At 43.1% G+C, this 23872-nt stretch overlaps 1 long non-coding RNA gene across 2 annotated transcripts in view; it reads right to left on the bottom strand.

Annotated features, from left to right (window-relative positions):
• Positions 1 to 3053: 3053 nt before the first annotated feature.
• The window catches only part of LOC117286344, a 32865-nt gene continuing 12046 nt past the window's right edge, over positions 3054 to 23872 (bottom strand). The window contains exons 1-3 of one of the 2 annotated variants that reach the window (XR_004517482.1): positions 6780 to 6863; positions 6559 to 6679; positions 3054 to 3262 (exon numbers count right to left, since the gene is read on the bottom strand). This is a non-coding gene — a long non-coding RNA (uncharacterized LOC117286344). Of the gene's footprint in view, positions 3263 to 6558; positions 6680 to 6779; positions 6864 to 23872 lie in introns of those variants that run through there. The other variant, XR_004517483.1, reaches the window with a different exon arrangement.

Below are 23872 nucleotides of genomic sequence, written 5' to 3'. Positions count from 1 at the left end.
AAAAAAAAAAAAAAAAAAAGACCCTGCATTAGATATTATCATGTGAAAAAACAGATTTTATATAAAAATATTGACTTTTTATTTTCATGATAAAAAAAATACCTGACATTATTTCCTGGCATTTTCTCCTAGTAACAATGAACTGACACTGAAATAGGCTACACTCGGGAAGAGGGCCATTCTCCACTTTGTACACTGCCTGATACACTCATTGAACAGTTTCTGTCTGGTTCTCAGCGTGTGTGAGCCCTTTGCACAGATCCAGTCCCCACTGACAATATGGTGGCATACAGTGGTCCTGTAAGTGCTGTTGAATAAATGAATGGATGTGTGGGTACACAAGTTAAATGCACATAAATTAAATAATCATGCTGGGCTCAGCATACCCCTCCTTCCTTTCATATCTTTTGACATGCGGCCTGGTCTCCATTCAACAGAACCAACCTGGATTTATGTCAAAATGGTGGGGAAGGGGATCTAGAAGAGTGTATGCAGTGAGGTGACCCTTCTAGGGATCATGCTGAAGTAGGAATTTCCCAGAAGGGAAGCCATTTCACCTTCATCCACACATCAATTTATCCATGCACACATGCAACCGTCCATTCGTCCATCCTACCACTGATTTAATCAATGGTTGAATGTCAATTTATGTTTCATACTTCCAGGCACCAGGAGCCCCACCTAATCTTAACACTTGCCCCATCTATACCATTGCAGCTCTGTCCTTTCCTGCCCATTCAAAGCATCCACCAGAACTATCTTGCACAACTCTGTGCTCCGGGCCCTGCTGAGATGTGGGAGCTGAGATTTATTGCTATGTCCAAGTATAAGGATTTTCCTCAACTTTTGTTCCCCTGCTTCAATATCAGTTGCTTGATTTCCTCTTCCCCATCCTCAATCCATGGGCTTATCTCCTGGATTTTCTGACCATTCTCTGCTCCCAGAAGTAAGGGATGTGGAGGGAGGCTGATTGGCTTAAGCTAAGAAGGAAGAAATCTATTCCTCCAGCCCATGACAGACACCTAGTCTATTCAAGTTAGTGAGACAAGAGGAGGTAGACACTTGGTCATCAAGGAAGACACTCTCTGGAATTGTTGGCCACCATTTTGGGGAGACAGAAACTAGAATATGTCCCCCCAGAATATGCTTCTTTGCCACAAATGTTTCTGAGCTGAAGGTAGTTGAGAAGCAATAGACAAAGGGGGAGCTCTTCCTACACCCCCATGCCTCTGTCTTTTATTTCTAAAGACAAGATATGCATTCTTCTTTACTAAAGACAACCTTATCAGCTCAGAGATGGATCAAGAACCTATAAACAAACATATTCCCTTAATGTCTTCACATGTATTTACTTTGCTACCTTTGGTGGTCTAGGTCTGCTTTCCTTCGTTTTGTCACTTTTCTAAAAGTTACTGTGTTTTGCCTAAAACTTTCTGAAAGTTATTGCCTATAATTCTAAGCCAGCACACTGTGTTTCTCCAACATGGTGGGCATCACACACATTAATAAACTTGCTTGCTTTTCTGTGTTAATCAGTCTTTTGTTATCGATGTCTGTCCCAACTAGCAACTTAGGAGGGTTGGGGCAAAATTATATTTTCTCCTGTTCTGGGAGGGTGATGAGATGCCTCCCTGAAAACGAAGCCAATGCTGAACAACAGCCAAATGACGGAAAGAGAAATCGTCCCTATTAAATGATCAGAGCACTGGATATAGCCTTACCTGAATCGCCAAAATCTCTGGGCCAACAAATTCTTTTTATTTTCCAGGGTTCTTCTCTTGGTGACCCTGTCACTGCTTCCCCCTGACTGTCCTCTCCCCTTCTGACATCTCCTGTGCTCCATCCAGGATGTCCCATATGTCTTGCTAGTAGTGTGCCAAACCTATCTCAGCCATTGGCTTCATTTCCTGTTCTAGCTTCTGACTTATACCGTACAGAAGGTAGCAGACCTCTTGTGACCCTATGACATACAGAAAACTTTAAAATTTCAGGACTTTTTGCCAGGTTCCAGAGACTTTGGGAGAACAGGGTATGTTACGGCCAGGAATGCTGAAGACAGATACAGCCACATGCAGCACGTGAGCTCTTCACTTAGATGAATTCAACTCTTTAAGCTCAGGAAGAGGGGGAAAGGCCAATTTCAATAGTGTGGAAATGGATGCTCACCCCTGAGCCAATAAGTGTTCATCTCACAGTGAGCCTATGTTTCTGGAAACTTGAATTTGCCCCCTATGACCACTCTTGGTGTGGCTAAGCATTGTTCTGGTGGTCAAAAGTTAACTTTTTTTAAGTATGGTGTGATAGTTAATTGCAGTGTCAACTAGACTAAGAAACACCTAGCACATTACCTTAGCAGAGTTCTGGATGTGTGTGAATGATTAATTTACTGATGAGGAAAGACCCACCCTGGGTGTGGGTGGCACCAACCAATAGGCTTGTAGCCCGGATGGGATAAAAAGGGCAAGAAGAAGGAAGCCTTGCTTTGCTTCTTCAGAGGAGCTCCAGTCTTCAACATTCGCTTTGGACGTCTATCTTCAGGCTTCCAGCACAAACCCTTCAGCTCCCCAATACAGATTCATAGGGGATTCTGCAGTGAGCTCCAGGCCTTCAACTTTTATCTGGATCCTCCTGCCCTCCAGTACAGAGACAGCCCTTTTACATTCTTGCACCCCTGACTCTGCAGGCAGCCATTATAGCCTACCTTGTAAATTCTTACGTATCATATGTGCTATTTTATATTAAGACCATTTCTGTGGTGAACTCTAACTGATACATTTGGCATCTAATGTATGCCAATTACCCTATCTGCTGCTCAAAAGAGGAATAAGCAATCTGTTCCACACTGGGGACAACTGACCCTGCTGAACCATTCATGGAGTGGCATGTCATTTTCCTGTGATGACCTATAGGGTTTTCACTTTTTGTGATGACTTCAGAACCAGCTCTTATAGGCTCCAAAGGAAACTGAGACCAAAAATGCAACACTGATGAGACAATCACAAGACAGGAAATGATACAAGGTCATTTAAAGAAACCATGGACAGATGACATGGACAGATTTCCATTAAAAATGGGCTAACGTGAGGTTATGACTGGGGAGGAGGCAGCTTTCGGGGTTCTGGGTCCAGCGCTGCTAGTAAAGGAGTGGTGTAGGGGGGTCTGCTCCATATGCCAGGTCCTGGCATGTGGAGAAGCTGCAGCTGAGGTAATTTTCTGGGCATTCTCCTCCTTGCTCCTCCCCCTGAGTTATTCGAAGGTTAATCTGAGAAAAAAGTAATGTATTAGGTATTAAATACCATGCCAACTGTGCCCTCATTTCTAAACCTTTTGTTAAGTTTTGGATATGTATTCCTTCAGCATGAACCTCAACCCTACCAACCCACGTGATCTCATGCATTTGGAGGAGAAACGTTTCCTGGTAAAATAAAAAAATATCAATTAGTTTCTATTTAATGAATCCATTATGGTCCAAGACTTCTAAGAGGTCCTTAATCTAAGCAACTTTAAAGTAAATATGCCATTAAGAAGTCTGGACTTCTCCAATTTTCTGTAATTCATTTACAGAGTAGCACTTGGATTAATCCTCAGCGCCCAGTTCCAAGGTTTGGGGTTATGTTTTCGGTCGCAACTGAAATTTTGTTTGAACAATGCCAGCTGTGGTGCCTCTGGCTCCAATAAATAAAAAGCAGCGAATCAAGTTCAGATGCCTTTTGGACTGACCAAGAATCATGGCAGAACATGTTTGCAGCAGAAGCCTCAGATCTGGAAGGAGGGAAGAATAAATCTAAGTAATCTAGTTCAGCTTTTAGTTTCTGGAGAAGACTGAGGTAATGTAGAACTGAGTTCTTTGTAATCCTCGTTTCATAAAAGGCGTGATCCTGTTTATGTAATAACATAAAGGACCACCATTTACCCAAGAACAAGACCACACCAGTGCTTACTTCTGCCAAGAAGCACTTTCCCAACTGCACCCCTACACTCCCCCACCCCTGCCTCAGGCGACCGCACTGTGTGACAGATTGCTTGATTTTCAATTGTATGAAAAGGGTATCAAGCCACATGCAGTCCTCTGAGACCTGCCTGCTTCCTGTTTGCAATGAAATTTATCCATGTTGAGCATAGTACTGTTCACCCGTTTGCCCTGCTACGTCACACACCATTGTGCCAATGGACCACAGTCTGAGCATCTGAGTTGTTCTTGGGGGTTTGTCACTATGGACAGCGCTGCGGTGGACAGTCCCATCCAGTGGACATTGACTGGAGTCGCTGAGCTCTGGATGTACAACTTCACACGCACATGTTGTTTTCATATTCCTAACTGGCTGTGCCGATTCATTGTCTCACCAGGAAAGTGTGTGAGATCTTTTTGCTTTCTAGGCACTCTGACAGTTTATTTTGCCCAGCTTCTGAGGCTTTGACTATCACGTGAGTTACAAGATGTAATCTTTAGTCTCATTCACCTCTTCGCTGACTATGGATGTTGTCGGACATATCTTTGTGTGTTTGTTGGCTATAGGGGTTCCTGCTATGAAATTCCTGTTCATGATTCACATTTTTTTTTCTACTAGGCTGTTTGACTCTTCTTTATTGATTTCTAAGAGTTCTCAAAATGTATTCTGAATGCTGATCTTTTATCAAGTGTGTATGTGTGTGCATGTGTGTGATTAATAATTTCTAGTTTACACTATGTATCTTCACTTTTATATGATATCTTTTAAAAATTAAAGTATAGGGGGGCCGGGGATTTAGCTCCGCTGCCTGCCTTGCAAGCGCAAGGACCCAAGTTCAATCCCCAGTACCAAAAAAAACCAAACAAACATAAAGTATAGGGGCCAAGGATTTAGCTCAGTGGTTCTGCTGCCTGCCTCACAAGTACAAGGACCCTAGGTCAATCCCCAATACCAAAAAAATTAATTAACTTAATTAAAGTATAGCATGTATACAAAAAATTTCATGTGTTTAAAGGGTATAATTTCAACATAGGCACCCATGTAACTACCATGCACATCAAAAGAGCACATTCACAGCATCCCAGATCCCCTTTGCTTCGCTCAAAACCCCCACACAGGGTAACCACTATACTGACTTGGTGTTGCTTCCTTTTGAACTTCTTATAACTGGAATCATCCAGTATATAGTTTCATGTATCTGGGTCTTTCACTCATCCTTATGTCCATGAGATTCATTCATCCACATCACTGTGTACAGTGTCTGAATGTTTGTGTAGTTTTCTCTTGTACGAATATTCCACAATTCATTTGATTGTTAATGAGTTGTTTTCCACATTTGGTTATCCTGAATCAACATGCCGTGAACACTTTCGTGTACCCATTTGGGAAGATAATGCATTCATTTCTCTTGGAAATACTCAGTGGTGAAACTACTGAATTATAGAATAGTTTTAGGGTTAGCTTCAATGGTTTTAAACAGTTTTCCAAAGTTGTGGTACCAATTCGCACTCTACCAATGAGGTAAGAAATGTGCTCTGTTCATGACCAATAATGGGACTCTTTACTTAGAGTATTTTAAGGAAAGGAGGAAAGGTGTGTGGCAATATTTCACTGTGGTTTTAATTTGCATTTCTTTGACCACTATATTAGCCATCTGAATCTATTAAGTGCCTGTCCAGGTCTTTTGGCCATTTTTAAATTGGTTTGTCTTTCTCTTATTGATTTGCAGGAGCTCTTAATATATTCTAAATAGGAATCCTTGCTGAATCGGTGTATTATGGATGTCTTCTCCCAGCCTGAGTTTGCCTTGTTTTTTTATATATGTGTGATTTTTAAAATTGTAGCCAAATATATATAGTTAGCACGCTAACCACAGTAAGTACACAGTCTAGTAGGTTAAGTACATTCTTATTGTTGTGAGGCTGTCACCATTATCTATCTCTAGCATTTTTCTGTCTTCTCAAACTGAAAGTCCACACACATTGAACATTAACACCATACTCTGCCTCTCCCCTGGCCTGTGAAAACCACTTTTTTACCCTTAAGAAGAGGAATTTGTTTCACATCACTGAAATGTTAAAAATCATTACTGGCCTTCATTTGAGTCATCCTCTGAGTTATGTACAATTTTTAAAAAGATAAGGATTAGAAAAACATACAAAAAGATTAAGTTGTCAGTCAATGCTAGCTGGCACATTATCCGCGAATTCCCCTTGGGCATTGGCTTCTATCTCATTTAAACTTGTTTTCATATCAGAATTGGACAAAAACAATATGGAACTCTGTTTAAAAATTAAATTAGGCCAGGCGTGGTGGCACACGCCTGTAATCCCAGCACTCGGGAGGCTGAGGCAGGAGGATCACTGTGAGTTCGAGACCAGCCGGGGCTACATAGTGAGATCAGTCTCAACTACATAGTGAGACCCTGTCTCAAAAACCAAAAAAAAAATAAAAATAAAAATAAAATAATAATAATAATAATAAATGAAAATAAAAATTAAGTTAGTCCAAACTGATTTAATTTGTGTAGCCAGAGAAGAGTTAATACAAAGTACATTCTTGGGGAAAAAATAAAAAGAGGGGCATGTGTGTTTTAATTAAGACTTACAAAAGAAGACTTCTTCTAGATTGTTTTTCTTCATTGCTGGCTCCTTAGAAAATAGCTTTCTTAGCTTGGTTCCCAATTCCGAAGTCTTTCCTTCAAGGCCATCTAATGGAGTGCACTAGCCCTGGGGACAAAAGTCAAGGCAAAAGCTGGCTCAGTCCATCTTCCACAAGCTGCCTGACCCTCACATCTTTGTCTATGAGACAGACTCCAGTGTAGGATACAGGTCACTTCTTCCTGCATTCCTTTTTTCTTCCACATCAAACTGAGCTTCAACCTCTGCTGGATTCATGTACTTATAGAATCGAGCCATGATGGTAAATATAATACAGACAACCAGAAGCAATGCTGCAAACAGAATGTACTCAGCTCACTGTTTGCTAAAGTGGTCCGCCCCTAAAAAATAAATAAATAAAACAAAGTGGGCTGCCCCTGCCACAGTGCTCCAGAAACTCTCCCATCCCTGATTGGTCATCTCCTCCCTCCACCCCTTCCCCTGGATAAACGCACTGGTGTGGGACCACTAGGTCCACAGTGAGAGTGTAGTAGCTCTGTGGGAACTGCCAGATTGCTTTCCAAAGTGGCTGTGCTATTTTGCATTACTGTCAGCAGTGTAGGAAGATTTCAGTTTTTTTGGTTTCCTGTCATTTCTGGGATTGTCAGTTTTGTGTTGTTGTTGGTTTGTTTTGGTTTCTTTTTTTTTGCTATGCTGGTAAATGTATACTGATATCTCACTGTGGTATTAATTTGCATTTAGCCAATTATTATCATCAAGTATCTTTTCTTCTTTTTTCATTCTTTCTTTTTTCTTTCTTCCTCCCCACCCCCTGCACTGGGGATTGAACCCAGAGCCTTCACACTGAACTACAATCCCCCCCCCGATCATCCCACCCTTTTTTCTAGCTTTTACTTTAGAGACAAGGTCTTGCAAAGTCACTAAATTGCCCACACTGGAGTTGAACTTTCAAATTTGCAATCCTCCCATCTCAGCCTGCCACAGTGCTGGAGAACAAGCATGCACCTCGAGCCTGGCTTATCAAGACCCTCTTCTCTGGCTTATTTGTCATCTATATAATCTCTTTATTTGTTTTTCAGTGCTGGAGATTGAGCCCAGGGTCTTGTACATGCTAGGCAAACCACCCTTGAGCTTTGTCTCTGGTCCTTTTTTTTTTTTTTTTTTAATTTTATTTTGATACAGGGTATCCCTAAATTGCTTCAGGTGACTTCAAATTTGCAATCCTCCTGCCTCAGCCTCCAGAATCTCTAGGATTACAGGCCTGTGTTACTGTGCCTGGCTTCCAAAAAAAAAAAAAAGTTTAAATGTCTTTATTGAGGTACAGCTCACATATCCTCAAGCTCGCTCATCTTAAAGTACACTATTTGTTTTGGTTTATATCTGGATGCACCCTCAAAGCCTCAAGGGCTCCTAGGCAGAGCTTTTGAAAGGTTTATGGGATTATCAGGGCACAACAGCTGACTATGCTCTTAGGAGGTGGAGTTTTCCCAGAAGAGGGGACTCAGCAGGGCGTGACCTCGAACCTTCAGTTTCCTTCCCCAGCTCCTCCTGACTCCCGGCTTCCCCTGCAGGAAGAGAGCCCCACTCCCCAGACCCCTGTGCCTATGTCCTGCCTGGGAGCCAGCTGACTGCGGACTAAACGAGAGCCAAAATCACCTCTTCTCCTTTAACTCAAATATAGGGTACTGCGTCCCAGCGGCCAGAAAGTGACTAAGACACTAGTCAGTGTGTTTTAATATATGCACAGGTTAGACAGCCATCACCCCAGCCTCATTTCAGAACGTTTTGTCCCCTGAAAAAGAAACCCCATACTCATTAACAGTTAACTCTCATTCTTTCAACCTCCCCCAGCCCTGAGCAACCATTAATCCACTCTCTGTCTCTGTAAAACTGCTTGTTCTGGACATTTAATAAAAATGATAGTTTCCTGTTTTTTGCTATTCTTAGTATTGTAACAAAATGCATTCATTGCTCTCCTAATTGTTTCTAAGGTCTAGAGACACAACTGACTTCAGCATATTATTGGGCTTCCATCTTTGTCAAACTTTCCTGCTATTTCACATAATTGTAATATATATTTTTATGAACTTCCTATAAAGAAACCATACCTTTTTTGTAGTAACAGCACTGCTTCCTCCTTTCTGACCCAGTGCGGGCACATGTGAATGTGTGAGTGTGCGTATGAGTGTGTGTGTGTCTACCTCATGCCCTGGAAAGACCTGGCACAGTGCGGAACAGGAGTAGTGGTGGGAGGCATCCTTGTCTTCCTTCTGATTTCATAAAGAACGCTTCCAGTATTTTTCCCTCTTGGAAGGAAACTTATTGTACTGTGTTTGTTGATCCTGTTTTTCTGGTTTAGGGATGCTGGTCTATTTCTTTTGCTGAGTTTTTATCGATAGTATTTAATTTTACAAAATATTTTCCATATCAATTGTGAGGATGGATTCTTTTGGGGGAAGGATCCCTAAAGACCTCTGCTTTTGTGAGACCTGTTATGCCTCAAAGATTGAGTCCTACCCAGGGTCAAGTTGCAGTGGACAGGAGGGTACCTCAGAGCCCCTGGTGGTCATAATCCTGGTCCACACTAACATTTGCCCACTATTAAGAGGGTGTTTTTATCTCCACTCTGCATCTCTACCTCTTAATGGGTTGTGAATTCAGGATGGGAAGCAGGTATTTTTGGGCCCCTCCACTGTCCACAGGACCTAGCAGGGCAGAGCTAGGACACACAGCAAGACCACCCTCTCTGAGCCTGTTCCCTCTAAAGTAGTCCTGCTAGGCTGACTAATCCCAGGTTGTTGTAGAATTAAATGAGAAAAAGCAAGTAAAAGAGATTTGAAAACTGGAAAGAACTCAAATTTACAGGAATGTTAGCACTGGTAATATAATTATTGTTATTATTAAATTCACCACAGACACAGGAATCAAACTCTTCACATAGCGCTCAGGTTTCCTGCTTTAGCAACACTGCAAGATGTCACAACTACCAGCCCTCACGTGCAATTTTGCAATTTTATTTCATAGCCTTGGGCATGAACTACTGCAGATATTTATTATTCCAGATAAAGTCCTTTGTCGTTGGCCATACTCCCCCAAAGACAGACTAATGGGCTTGTTATTTTGAGCCTCAAGTGCTGTCATTGTTTCTCTTCCTTTGATAAATGTACCCACTGTTTGAATTCATTTCTATATAGAGGAGATAGCAGTTGCAATTTCATCCAGATGAACGGAGGAAGTCAAGTTTTTCAGCCTTATTTGCACTGCAACTCATAGACTTATGCCATTTATGTAGCAACCCAGTATAAACACCCACAAGAAACAGTTTTCACAGAAGAACCCATACTTCCCTACATATAATGTACTTTCATAGTCCCGATTCTACCCTCTACTACTATAGTATTTTTTTTAACTTATGCTTACAAGCAACTAAATTTATTTGCAACTTGGAGATCCTGAAGAGACGAGCTCCTTCCCTTCCCCCTCTCTGTGACTTAAAGTACGTTTAACCCTTTCTTCTTCTCTTCCTTCTTTCAAAAAATATGTACTGAGCACCTACTATTTGCCAGGCGCTGTACTAGGTGCTGGGAATACAGAAATAAGCTATAGAACAAGCCAGAGGAGAGAGGCACCCCCTTAGCTAAGTCAAGGCTTAATGGTTAAGCCCACCATTAATAAAAGAAACCTGGGGGTTAAGGGGCCATGCATCTGCCCCTTAAGCTCCTTCCATATGAAAGGGGTCCCACACGCTATTCTCCCTCCCTCTGTCTCTGTCTCTACCTCCCTCTCTCTCTCTCTCTGTCTTTCTCTCTCTCTCTCTCTCTCTCTCTCGCTCGCTCTCTCTCTCGCTCTCTCTCTCTCTCACACACACACACACACACACTCCCATATACTCTAAGAAGGTGGAGGAATTTGTCTGATTGGGATTTTGGAAAGAAAAAGTGGTTTGTGTGATCTTGACGGTTTTTGTTCTTTTCACCTAAAATCGAGCTGCCATCACAGTGCATATCTCTTAGCACCCAGGTGTGGTGGCACATACCTATAATGCCAGCACCTGGGAAGCTGAGGCAGGAGGACAGCCATGAGGTCCAGGACAGTCTGAACTACATAGTGAGACCCTGTCTTAAACAACAAGGACCAGCCGGGCATGGTGGTGCACACCTGTAATCCCAGCACTCGGGAGGCTGAGGCAGGACAATTGCTATGAGTTTGAGACCAGCCTGGGCTACATAGTGAGTTCCAGGTCAGTCTCAACCACATAGTGAGACCCTGTCTCAAAAAAAAAAAAAAAAGACCATATTTTAAAATGCGCATTTCTTACTCTGCCGTCTCAGGGGAAAGTTCCACCAGGAGCTGCCCTGGCACTGCCTGAGATGTGGTGAGTAAATCCATCTCATTCTGGAGATAGAATGAGATCTCCAAAAACAGCTCCTCCTCAGCAGTGACAGTGCCTCCATCTGCCTGGTACCAGCTGCTCCAGGCTTTAGGCAAGGGAGATAGATGAGCACTATTTAGAGGGCTACCTGCACACCCCCACATCTTCTTAGTGTCTGTCCCAAGGTAGCTTCTCATTCAAGAGAGCTCCTCTCCATCCCTTTCTGTCCCCTCAGGAGAAAGTTTTCTGCTTTGCAAAGCCCAGGAGCCAGGCAAGTGTTGACAATCATCCAAGGAAATCAGGACTGGGAAAATGATCTTCAGAAAAAGTCATCTTTTTCCCCTCTTTTCTTCCAGTGCTGGGGATTAAACCCAGGGCCTTCACATTGAGCTACATCCCAAATCCTTCAAAGAAAATTTTTGAGTTATGGTCTTGCTAAATTACTGAATTGCCCAGGATGGGCTTGATCTTGAGATCCTCCTGCCTCTGTCTCCCAGAGTGCTTGGATTATAGGAGTGCACCACCAGCCTCAATATTCCCTTTCAATCTTCCATGCATTCTGAAAGCCCTGCTCAGTGTGCTAGGCCTGCACAAGAGCTCCTGAAGCTTCCTGGTGGAATTTCTTTCCTTTGCTGGGATGTCTATTGCTTCCCTCCCGGAAAGCCTACTTCTCCCTGAAGGCAACCCAGAGCATCACTTCTTCTGCGACACCTTCTCCAACTCCCCCAGCACAGGAGCTGTCCTCTGGAACCCAGTGACCAGTTTCTGCCTGTGACTGTAATCCAGATATTGGCTGAAGTACTTTGCTCTCTGAGATTCAATGACCCTGGCTAAAACTCCACTCCCACCTCCATCCCAGTCTCTGTAATTCTAAGCTCATGGCTTCTCCAATCACTTCTGCCAGGCGAAAATGACCCAGGTGTGAAATGTACACACACACACACACACACACACACACACACACACACGGCTTTATATATTTAGTAGATTTGACTGAAGGTTTGTAAGACCTACATTACAGAATGCAAATAATTTAAAATTGAACAGAAAATATCCCGTACTGGGAATTTTATCAGTCCACATTCAGCTGTCCCCTCTGACTTGGCCTTGCCTTCTGTCCTCCGAGTGTCTGATTTCTGTGTGTTCCCCACAACGATTCAGAGCTATCACTCTCCTTTCTCAGAACCGCCCAGTTCTCATCCCAGGTGCTTAACACCCGTCAGCTCCTAACACACAGGGAAACTTCTCTATAGCTTCTTCCTAACAGGAATATCAGTGAAAGCTGTAAGAATTTTTACTCCATTGCCCTGTTGTGGTGTAATTGCTTGTTTTTCACTCTTCCCTAGGATGGCAGGATTTGGCAGCTTGGCAGTCAGTTGAGAAGAGAATTTACACAGGGTCTTTCTAGTCTTCATTTTTATGCAGCTAATTTCTGAATTATTGATTTTTTATATTCTTGCCATCTTCTCCTGTCCTTTTCCTCTATTCACACAAATTGGCAATTCCTGTTCTTGTTACTGGAATGTCCCAGCAGTCCTGACCTTGTCTTTGTATCATGTGAATCTCCATATTTTAGCTGGACACATAGACCACCAGAATAAAGATTACATTTCTCAGCCTCCCTTGTGGTTAGATGTGGCTGTGTGACCGAATTCAGTCCCTTAATGCATGTGCAGAGCAGTGTACACACCTCTCAGGTCTAGCCTTTAGAAGAAAGGCCCTTTACCTTTTCCCCTGTTCATGCTATGGACCCTGCAACACTACATGGGGAGCTCTCTAGGATCACACAGCTAAGAAAAAATACCAGGGGATAGGAGAGCAAGTCAGAAGTGTGAATCCCCATGACAGCCCTCTGACTAATTCATGAGCTAAAAATTAACTTCCATTTTGTTTAAGCCACTGTTCGGGAATCTTTTGTTACAGCAGCTGAACACAACTGTTAGTTTGCCAGAGCTGCACTATGGTTTGAATGTAGTTTGTCCCCACCAAAACTCACAATGCAACTTCATTCTTCCATGCAGCCGTGCTGCAAGGTGGGTCCTGGTGGAAGACAGGTGAAAGGTGAATGAGGGTCCCTTTCTCATGTGGGTGCTCATTGTCATGGGGCTGGATTGGTTAGCATGGCAGCGGGTCCCCATAAAACATATTCTGTGCCCTCGGCTTTCTCTTGTTCCTCTCCACCATGTGACTGCTCTTCCAGAAGTGTCCACTTGCCTTTCTGCTTCCTGCCATCAGTAGAAATATAAGGCTCTTGCTAAAGCCAAGAAGATGTCATTTCCATGTTCTGGGATGTCCCAGCCTCCAGAATCATTGGCCCACATAAATCTCCTGCCTTTGTAAATTACCCAGTCTCAGGCATTCTGTTATAGCAACAGAAAACAAACCAGACAGGCTGCCATAACAAAATACCAGACTTAGATAGCTTGAACAGCAGAAATTATTTTATCACAGGTTGGAGACTGGCAGTCTGAGATCAAGACTTTGCCACTGGGTTCTTCTAAGCCTCTCTCCATGGCTTGTGGATGGCTGTGGTCTTCACATGGTCTGTGCATACACAGGTGTCCAAATCTGTTCTTATAGGCCAGGGATTTAGCTCAGTGGTGCTGTCACCTGCCTCAAAAGTGTAAGGTCCTGAGTTCGATCCCCAGTACCAAATAAAAAAATCTCTTCTTATAGAAATACTGTCATTGTACAAGGACCCTCTGTAGAGACCTCACTATAGCTTAGTCACCTCTTTAAATACCTCTTTATCTCCAAATACAGCTATGTTCTGAGACTATGGGGGTTAGGACTTCAACCGACAAATTGTGGGTGAGAGAACACCACCAGGAGGTCATAATGCTAAAAATCTGCTTTGCTTCCAGCTTCTGTGTCCTTGGGGAAGAGGAGACTTGCTTATAGACTTGAGCTGGAGAGGCAAGGCCAAGGTACCGCCAGCAGTGAGGACCACGGCCTGCTCTGCAGTAGTTCACAGCAGATGACCAGATTCACAGAAAAATGACCACCACTCCCACGCCAGGCTGATTCCCTGCCCTGAATCTGAGCCCTGAAGAGCCCAGCAAACACTACCTCCCTCTCTTCCCACAGCCCTCAGTTCTGCCGGGACCCAGAATTTGCACTGCCTTTAGCTGGGGGACTCCAGGAAACAACAGTGTGCTATCACTGCTATGACTGGCCCTCTTCCTCCACGGCTCATGGGGAAGTTGATTGCAAGGGTGAAGAGGTCAAGAGGTCATGGGGAGCGCTCTGCCCTTTTAAGTGAATTGAGGCTGTTACTGCTGGGGTGGGCTCCTCATGAAATTACCCTAATTCTCTGTCTTGCATGTACTTACTTGCTTTTCTGCCAGGCTGTGACACAGCACAAAGGCCCTCACTGGATGCTGGTGGCAAGTGCTTAGACTTCCAACTTCAAGAACCATAAGCCAAATAAACTTCTATTATCTATAAACTATCCATCCAAATATTGTTATAGCAGCAGACTATCTCATACACCCACCAAGCAAGAGGCAATTTGGAGTCTAAATTGAGTTGCCTTCAAGAATATAAAGAATGCGTTATATCTTGCATATCAGTCATTTATGTCCCCCAGAGCCTAACAGAGAAGCTAGTACCAGAGCACGTTTGAGAAAGATGCACAGAGCAAGGAAAAATGGAAGCGAACAACAATCAACACAGAAAAGCAGCACCAGCATTGCAGCTCCCGGTCTTCCCAGCTAGACCAGAGGTTTCCCTCTTCTGAGCCCCACCCAGCCTAGATCTGATCCCTGCACATTGCCTTCTTGTGCCTGCACGTCCTTCCTTGAAATCCCCACAGGGGAAAGGCAACTTCCAGGAAAGGACCCTGCTTTATTCACCCTCTGGTCTCCCACCCCCACCCTAGGCAGAGACTCAATTGGTATTTTTTAAAATATGGAATAAAAAAGAGACTGGATCAAGATATAAGAACAGGAAGAGAGGAGCTGCTGAGAAGTGGAGGGGAGTGAGGGAGGCCTCCCCTGGGGAGCTTCTGGCTCTGGGAAGAAGAGAAGGCACTGTGGGCAGGAGGGAGAGGCCTGACTCTGGAGCCTGGAACATCCCTGGCCCTCTGAGGAACCAGCTCCAGGCCTTCAGATCAGCCGACACTGTGCTGTCTCTCCCTAGTCATGACTTATTCAACTAAGCCGTGTCTGAAAATATCCTCGGCTGGTGATTTATTCTCTGAGGGCCCAGCATGTGGGAGGACTCAGAATGCAGGCTCCAGCCCTGCCCCAGGCACTGGGTGCACCTCCCAGCCCTGAGCCACCACAGGCCTTCCCTAGGGGTCACAAACATCCAAGAGTTGCTGGAGGAGAAAGAAGAAGAGCAGGCTCACCCCAGCAGAAAGCCTGTATCCTCTGAACCAAGGGCACTGAGGCTGGAGCACCTCCACCCACTGGCCCAGCTCTCTGAAGGGTCCCACGTGTTGAGTGAGGAAAGGCAGGCCCAAGCCAGAAGGAAGAAGGTCCAGCTGGAGGAAATAGAGGGAAAACACACAGAAGACCAAGCTCTTGACCCCCTTCTCCCATGACCCAGCATGCTCAGGGCCCAGGGACCACAGGGGCCCAACCCTGCCACTGTGTCCCCAGCTCAGCCCAGGACAGGATCTCAGTTGTGTTGCCGCTCCCCAAAGTCACTGGGGTCTTCTGGTCCTGTGGTCACAGTCAGAAAACTTGGGTTCAAACCTGCCTTACCTCTACATGACCTGGCAAGCATTCGGAATTCTGAGAGGCCCAGTTTCCTCATCTATAAAAGGGGGTTGCTCTCCCTGATGGAGGGGCCAATGAATGGATCAGATGAGGCACAGATGTGAAACAAAGACAACAGATTCAGCAGCAGTCTGGCCTTCTGAGTATGTGGAATTTCCTCTTGCCTCACCCTGTGCCACACAGACCATCCCCTCCACACCTCCCACCTTATTCCAAGCTATCACCCTTTAAATTAGAGAATGATCCAGCTGTGGGAAGGATGCATAAATCATAGATAATGGATGAGAACAGACTCCTAAGCACAGCTGTTCCTACCAAAGCAGCTGCTCTAAATTCCACTAATGAATAGTTTCAGGGGCAGAGGTGCACCCAGAAGAAGCTGCTCCAAAGAAAGCTTCACTTGCACCAAGCCCCAGGACCAGGTGGAAGAGGAGGGGAAGGGCAAGCCATGTAAGAGGAAGAGTGATAAAAGCAGAATATGTAGGCTGGGGATCTGGCTCAGTGGCACCAGTACTGCCTGCCTGGCAAGCACAAAGTCCTGAGTTTAATTTCCAATACAAAAATCATAATGTGAAAAGAAACTGGGACAGGATGAGCCCAGCTAGGGAATTCCCAACATTTTTTGAAGCTAAAAGTCCCCATACAAAAATAACACTTCATTATGTAAAGCAGTTTTAGTTACATAATGAATTTGAACAAAAGCAAACACACTCGGCTCCTTTCATCGTCAATCTCTCCCACCTCTTGCAACTGATGAACCTGCATGGTACTTCATGAAAAGTCCACGATTCACCGTGGGGTTCACTGTGGCTGTTGCATGTTCTAGGGGTTTTCACAAATGTGTGATGACGTGTGCCTACCACTATGTATCACAAAGCATAATTTCAGTGCCCTAAAGATCTTCTGTGCTCTGCCTGTTCATCCCTTCCTCCTCTCAACCCCAATAGCCGCAGATCTTTCTACTGTCTCCATAATTTTGCCTTTTCCACAATGTCATATGGTTGGAATCAGTTTGTGGTCTTTGCAACAGGGCTTCTCTCATTTACTAATATCCAGCTAAGTTTTCTCTATGTCTTTTCATGACTTGATAGCTCATTTCTTTTTAGTACTGAATAATATTCCATTGTCTGGCCAGACGTGGTGGCGCACGACTGTAATCCCAGTACTCGGGAGGCTGAGGCAGGAGGATCACTGTAAGTCCGAGACCAGCCTGGGCTACACAGTGAGTTCCAGGTCAGTCTCAACTACATAGTGAGACCCTGTCTCAAAAAGCAAAAAAAAAAATTAATTAATTAAAGCTGGAGTGAGAAATGGCAGTAGGGATAGACACATATTAACCTGACTGAGGAATATTTAGAAAGTATGAATAAAGTATGTTGTGTGTGCTACCATCTCTGCAGTACAGGGAACAGGTACACTAAATGTTCCTGTTTAGATCTAAAATGTCCCCAAAACCTTGTGTGTTCAAGGTTGGGCTTTTTGAAGGGGCTTTTTCATTGTAGGTGTTGAGTGTTGTGTCCAGCTGCAGGAAAGTGACTAGAACACTGTCAGAGTCTTGTTTGTGCCTCTCTCAAGAAATACATTTGTTGTCTCAGAACTGTTCTTCATGTTCATCCTGTTTGACTTTTTTAATTATTTAAATGTGTTAATAATTTTTAACTTACCCAAAAACAGTAGCCCTCAAATATAATATTAAGTGAAAGAAACCAAGCACAAATACATATTATATGATTCCATTTATATAAATTGCTATATTAGGCAAAATTAATCTATGGTAATAAACACCAGGCTAGGAGACCCACATGCCCCAATTTCAAAATTTACTTCAAAGCTACAGAAACCAAAACAGTGTGGTACTGACATAAGACAGACATATAATCATATAGAGCAATGCAATAAAACTGAGAATCCAGAAATGAACCCATATATTTATCATCAGTTAATTTTCTTTTCTTTTCTTTTTTCTTTCTTTTCTCTCTTTTTTTTTTTTTTCATTTGGAGTAGCATTTTTCATTAGTACATGTTGAGGATACATAATGAACATATTTGTCACGGGGAGTTTGTGCATATACATACTGCATCAATTTTTAACAAGTGTACCAAGATCATTCAATGGGGAAAATCTCTCTCCAACAAATGGAACTGGAACACATGGATACCCACATGCAAAAGGATGAAGTTGGACATCTGTGTCACACCGTACACAAAAGTTAACTCAAAAAGAATCAAAATCCTGAATGTAAAGGCTAAAACTAGAAAACTTTTAGAAAACAATAAGAATGAATTTTCATGACCTTAGATTGGACAGTGGATCCCTAGATGTAACACCTAAGAGCATAAGCAACCAAAGAAAAACTAGGTAAGCTGGGCTAAACTAAAAATTCATGCATCATGTTAAATGAAGGGAGGGGACAACTGTTACATACGAATGTTTAAATTCCCTCCAAATGTATATGCTAAAGCCCTAACCGCTGGTGGGAGAGCGGGATGTTGAGATAAGGTCTCTAAAGAAGTAATTAGATTTGAATGAGGTCATTTGATAAAAATAATAATGCATGATAAGGCAGGCCTTTGTTGCCACGCCCCCGCCACTATGTTCTCACCATAGGATATTCTGTTCAAACAACACAACCACTAGTACTGCAGGATGTTCTTGGCCCAGTGTATCAAAATGTTCTGTTCAAGCCGGGCGTGGTGGCGCACACCTGTAATCCCAGCACTCAGGAGGCTGAGGCAGGAGGATCGCTGTGAGTTCGAGACCAGACTGGGCCACATAGTGAGTTCCAGGTCAGTTTCAACTACATAGTGAGACCCTGTCTCAAAAAAAAAAAAAAAAAAAGTTCTGTTCAATAAATGTAACTGTTTGTACCGCACAGTGTTCCTGTTTGTGCTGCATGATGTTTGTACCAAGGTTTCAAAAATGTTCTCTAAGGCAGGGGATTTAGCTCAGTGGCACTGCTCCTGCCTTGCAAGCCCAATGTCCTGAGTTCAATCCCTGGTACCAAAAAATTTTTTTTGTTTTCCCTTAACTCCACCCATCCACCTCAATGAGCCCATCCACCTACCCCAAAGATCTCTATATAAGGCTGCTTGCATTGCTGTTTCCGGGCTCAGAGTTCAGAGTTTGATCTTCTCTGAGTCTGCAGGCATAATAAAGAATCCCTCCATCTCTCCAAGCGCTGCTCCACTTCTCTGCCACCAGAAACCTTCAACTAGCAGGAATACTTCACTGTAACACAGAGCTGTAACACTTGGCTGTAAGGCTGAGCAGTGGCACTTTGCTGTAAAGGTCATGAGGGTAAGGCCCTGATCTGATAAGATTAGTGTCCTTACAGACAAGACAAGAGGCTCAAGAGAGTTCTTTGAACAACCCTTCTTTTTTTTTTTTTTGTACCAAGGATCAAATTCGGGTTCCTGAGCTTGCAAGGCAGGCAGTGGAACCACTGAGCTAAATCCCCAGCTCAAGAGAGTTCTTTGATCTCCACCCTTTCCCACATGAGGACATAGGATATAGCAATTTACAAGCTGCTCACCAGAAACCAAATTTGCCAGAGCTTTTTTTGAAGGAGAGGGGAAGACCGAAACCAGGGCCTTGTGCACATGAGGCAAGCACTCTACCACCGAGCTACATTTTCAGCCTTTTTTATTTTGCTTTGAGACAAGGTCTCCCTTAATTTTCCAGGCTGTTGAATTTATCCTCAGTTTTGTGAAGTAGCTAAAGTTAGTCATGTGCCCGTCACCTGGCTTAGCCAGTGCTTTGACAATGTACTGCCAGCCTCTGGAACTGTGAGAAAATGAATTTCTGTTCAAGCCACCCAGCGTGTGGCATTTCATTACAGCAGTCTGAGCAGATGATAACAAATATTTGTTATTTCTAAATCTCTAAAGTGTCTAGTATCCAGAAAATATAAAAATGCTTGTAACCGAAGAGCAGAAAGATTAACCCAATCTTTTTATGGACAAAGTCTTTTTTTTTTTGTCTCTCTCATTGAGTTTATTGGCACATTTTAGGTATACAGTACAGTTACATTCATTATTGGGATCTTGTACCTTTACATGAGAGGTCTTGGTTCTCATTTTTTCCCCTTGTGTGGGCAAAGTCTTAATAAACATTTCTCCAAAGAAAAATATACAGGACCAAAAGGCACATGAAAAGATACCCAACATCACAACAACAAATTTTGTGAATTTGCGTTCACAAAATGCAAATCAAAACCACAATGAGTTCTCACACTTAGTTGGAGAGCAACAATTTTTAAAAAGAAAGGCAGGAAGGGAAGGGAGTGTTGGTGAGGGTGCAAAGACCCTGTCCCTATATGTACTACAGGCAAACATAAAATAGTGCTGCCTCGGAGCAGACAGCATCTCTTCAAAAAGTGAAACATAAAATTTTTACACAGCATAGCAATGTCACTCTTGCATACATACCCAAAAGAATTGAAAACAGCTATTCAAACAATTACTTGTATCTGAATGTTCAGAGCAACATTGTTCACCAGAGTCAAAAAAAATGGAAACAACTCAAATACCTATCAACAAGTAAATCCTTGGAATGCAGTTTAGATATGCACTGTAGTAGTTTCCCCTCATAACAAGCAGTGAAGTGCTTACACATGGATAAATCTTGGAGATACCATGATACGCAAATGTCAGGTGCAAAAGCACATATTGTCATTCCATGTATAAGAAATACTCACAATAGGTAAATCCTAGAGATAGAAAGCTGATTGGTGCTTGTCAGGGAGTAGGGACAAGATAGGAAGAATGGCTCCTTAATGGGTACAGATTTTTTTTGAGAGAGAGAAAGTCTCACTACGTAGTTTAGCCTGGCCTTGAATTCACTACATAGCCCAGGCTAGCCTCAAACTCACAGAGTTCCTCCTTCCTCAGCCTCCCAAATGTTAGGGCTATTGGCGTGTGCCACCATGCCTGGCTCTCAAAACAATATTTGTTGGTTGGCTGTTTGTTTGTGGTGGTAGGCAAGCACTTTACCACTGAGATATATCTCCAGCAACTAGAGTTTTCTTTTGGAGAGGTGAAAGTATTTTGGAATTTGATAGAGGTAGCAGTTGTACATCATAGTGAGTATACAAAATGCCACTAAATTGTACACTTTAACTTGGGTAATTTTATATGGTATGAATTTTACTCCAATTAAAAAAAATGAAGGAAAAGGTCAGGCTAGGGCTTATCCTCACCTCTTCGGCTCAGTTTCTTGGGCCAGATTCTGGTTGGATTTATGTGTGAATATGTAAAGATTCATCAAGCTATACACTGTATTTTAGAGTTCAATTAAAGGAACTTCTGCTTTGCTCTTTTTTGTTGTTTTTATCTTTGTTTTTTTTGTTTGTTCATTTGTTTTTTCAGACAGGGTCTCACTATGTAGTTGAGACTGACCTGGAACTCACTATGCAGCCCAGACTGGTCTCAAACTCACAGCGATCCTTCTGCCTCAGCCTCTCAAGTGCTGGGAGTACAGGGGTGGGCCACCATGCCTGGCTGCTTTGCTCTTTTTTAAAAGGAAGTTCTTGAGGCAGTGAAGATGGAAATAATAACTTATCCAGGGCCAGGACCAGGGAGAGGATGTGAGGTAAATTATCCAAGTGCTGAGTCAGATCCTCTCTTGATTTCAAATATCACTGTTTTATTCCTTGGGTTTTGGGGCATTCATTGTTATTTTATCATTAAATATTATTTATCTTGTTTACTGAGATTTTCACATCTCCTTTGCTATCATCTGAATATATGTGTCCCCTCAAGATTCATATATTGAAACCCAACTCCAAAGATTTGGTGGATTAACTAATGGTCAACTTACTTGTAAGGCCCAGCTAAACTGAATCATCTTGGTCTGGGTATGGAATTTCTATTGTTAAGGATTGCTGCCAATAGCCATAAAAAGAGAACTGGAGGGGAAGATAGTGGGCTACTGATTTTCTAGGAGAAGCTTGTTGTGGACCGTTTTCCTGACGCAAACTTGGCATCCTCGTTGGAGGAAGAGTAAGAGCCTCACCATCACTGAGAATGGCTCCTGTTCTCAACAGGGGAGCTCTGATCCTCACCATGAGCCTCTCTTCCTGGCTCCAATATGGTGGCACAAATTCTTCACCCCATCAGCGCAGGTCTTCTGGCTTCTACCACTGACCTTTGGGTCTTCCAGGTGCAGATTCTCAATACTGACAAGCAGGAGACATTGCCATACGCTCTAGGCCACTGGGCTGCCTTGTGGAGACCATTGTCTTGGACTCTAAGCCTTCAACTGGATTTGTGTGGGACAATGCTGTGAAATCCAGGGCCCTGACTGGATTCTTTGGGTTTTTAGTGTGCAGCTAATCTCTTGCACTCCTTTGTATTTGACTTTTTTGGGTAAATATCATAAAACAACCCTATAAATTATGCATACTGTGTTAAATGTATTATCTTGCCAAAACCCTGACTACAACATGAGGTGATGAACAGTGAGGCCTTGAGGGGGGGGGCTCTGGTCACAAAGACTCCACTCTCATGAATGGGATCAGTGCACTCGTGGAGAAGCCCTCAGCTATGTGAGGGCCCAGCGTAAAGCCCCACCTATGAGGAAGGACCCCATGTCAGATCCAAGTCTGCTGGTGCTTTGATCTGCTGGATCTTTGATCCAGCCTCCACAACTGTGTTCATGAATTGCCTTAACTATGGTATTTTGATATAGCATCCAGAATGGACTGAAAGATCTTATTAACCCATTTGTTTTGTTCTGTAGGTTCTGATTTTTCTTACTATACTGAGATACCTGAGGCAGGCTGCTTGATAAGGGAAAAGAGGTTTATATGGAGTCATTGTTCTGAAGGTGCAAGGTCCAGAGACCAAGGTGGTATTGGCCTTCTTACTGGCAGCATCCCCAGGTGGCCCAGGGTAACACATAGCAAAAGACAGGGAGCACATATGTGTGTATGTATGCATTTATTGATCTGGTCTCTTCCCTCTTCTTTTAAAGCTTCCAGGATTCATTCCTGGAATGAATTTTTTCTTTTTTTTTCTTTTTCTTTTTTTTTCTTTTGAGACAGGGACTCGCTATGTAGCCTAGGCTGGCCTCAAACTTGGGGAGATCCTCCTATCTCAGCCTCCCAAGTGCTGGGACATGTGCCACCATGCCTGGCTAATCCTAACTACTTTCCAAAGGTCCCATCTCTGAACATTACTGATATATTGTGTTTCCACCTTCACAGTGGGGATTAAACTTCAACACACTGAAGCCTCTGGGGACACCAATCCAATAGCTAAAGCCAGACAAGTGCCTCACTCACCTTTCCCTAATCATATCCCTCAGTTTCTCTTGGAGAAACCATCAGTCAGTCTGCATAGTCATGGTGGTGGGCACTGCCCTCATTTGCTCTCACTCTTTCCAAACCCGGAGAAGAAAAGAAACACAATACATGGGCACCTGCTATGTATAGGGGCTTCCTGAAGTGCCTACTTCAGCCTCAGGCAGCACAAACAAGACCCTTGCCCCTCTCCCTGATGCTCTACCAAGTCTCCAAAACCCCACATCTTCTTGGTCCTCTTTGTGGGGCTGTGTCACTCAGAGGACAAGGACCAGGGAAGGCCCCCCTACTGCCCACTAAGAAGCTAGGTAGAAGGCTGTAACCAGAGGTCAGAATAGCAGGTATCAGGACACAAATAAAGGGCATACTCCATCCCATAATCCTTAGCAACATTCATCTCCTAACAGATCGTTTTCCCTTCTGTTTTTTTGAGTGGGCAGAGGGAAATGCACATGCCTTAAGCAAGCATCTGAAGAAAAGATGAAATGACAGATGTAGCATTATCTTCCCAGTACTCTTTTTCTTGCACTCCTGCAGGATTCATTTATGGAATCAGATCCTCCCAACATGAATAAAAATTTTAAGGCCATATCACTTTGTCTTGGATTAAATATGAACTCTTTAAATAAATAGATCCATGGAAAAGGGTATGTTTAATGTAGCAATGTCGAGATTTCTCCATAGTATGTGATGATTTTAATATATAATAATTTAACATTTCCTATTCATTTAACAGAGGTGCATTCTATGAAAAGAAAAATAAATTTCTAAATATCTGTAACAACAGATAGAAACCTGCAATTATATATCTATATCTATATAAATATATATACTATATGTATATATGAGATATATATATATATAAATATATACTATATGTATATATGAGATATATATATATATA

This window comes from Fukomys damarensis, unplaced genomic scaffold (assembly GCF_012274545.1).
Source record: "Fukomys damarensis isolate Sample0158 unplaced genomic scaffold, DMR_v1.0_HiC HiC_scaffold_16, whole genome shotgun sequence".
Classification (NCBI taxonomy): domain Eukaryota; kingdom Metazoa; phylum Chordata; class Mammalia; order Rodentia; family Bathyergidae; genus Fukomys; species Fukomys damarensis.
Note: the sequence above shows the minus strand (reverse complement) of the source record. Positions and strands in the feature narration are given on the sequence as shown.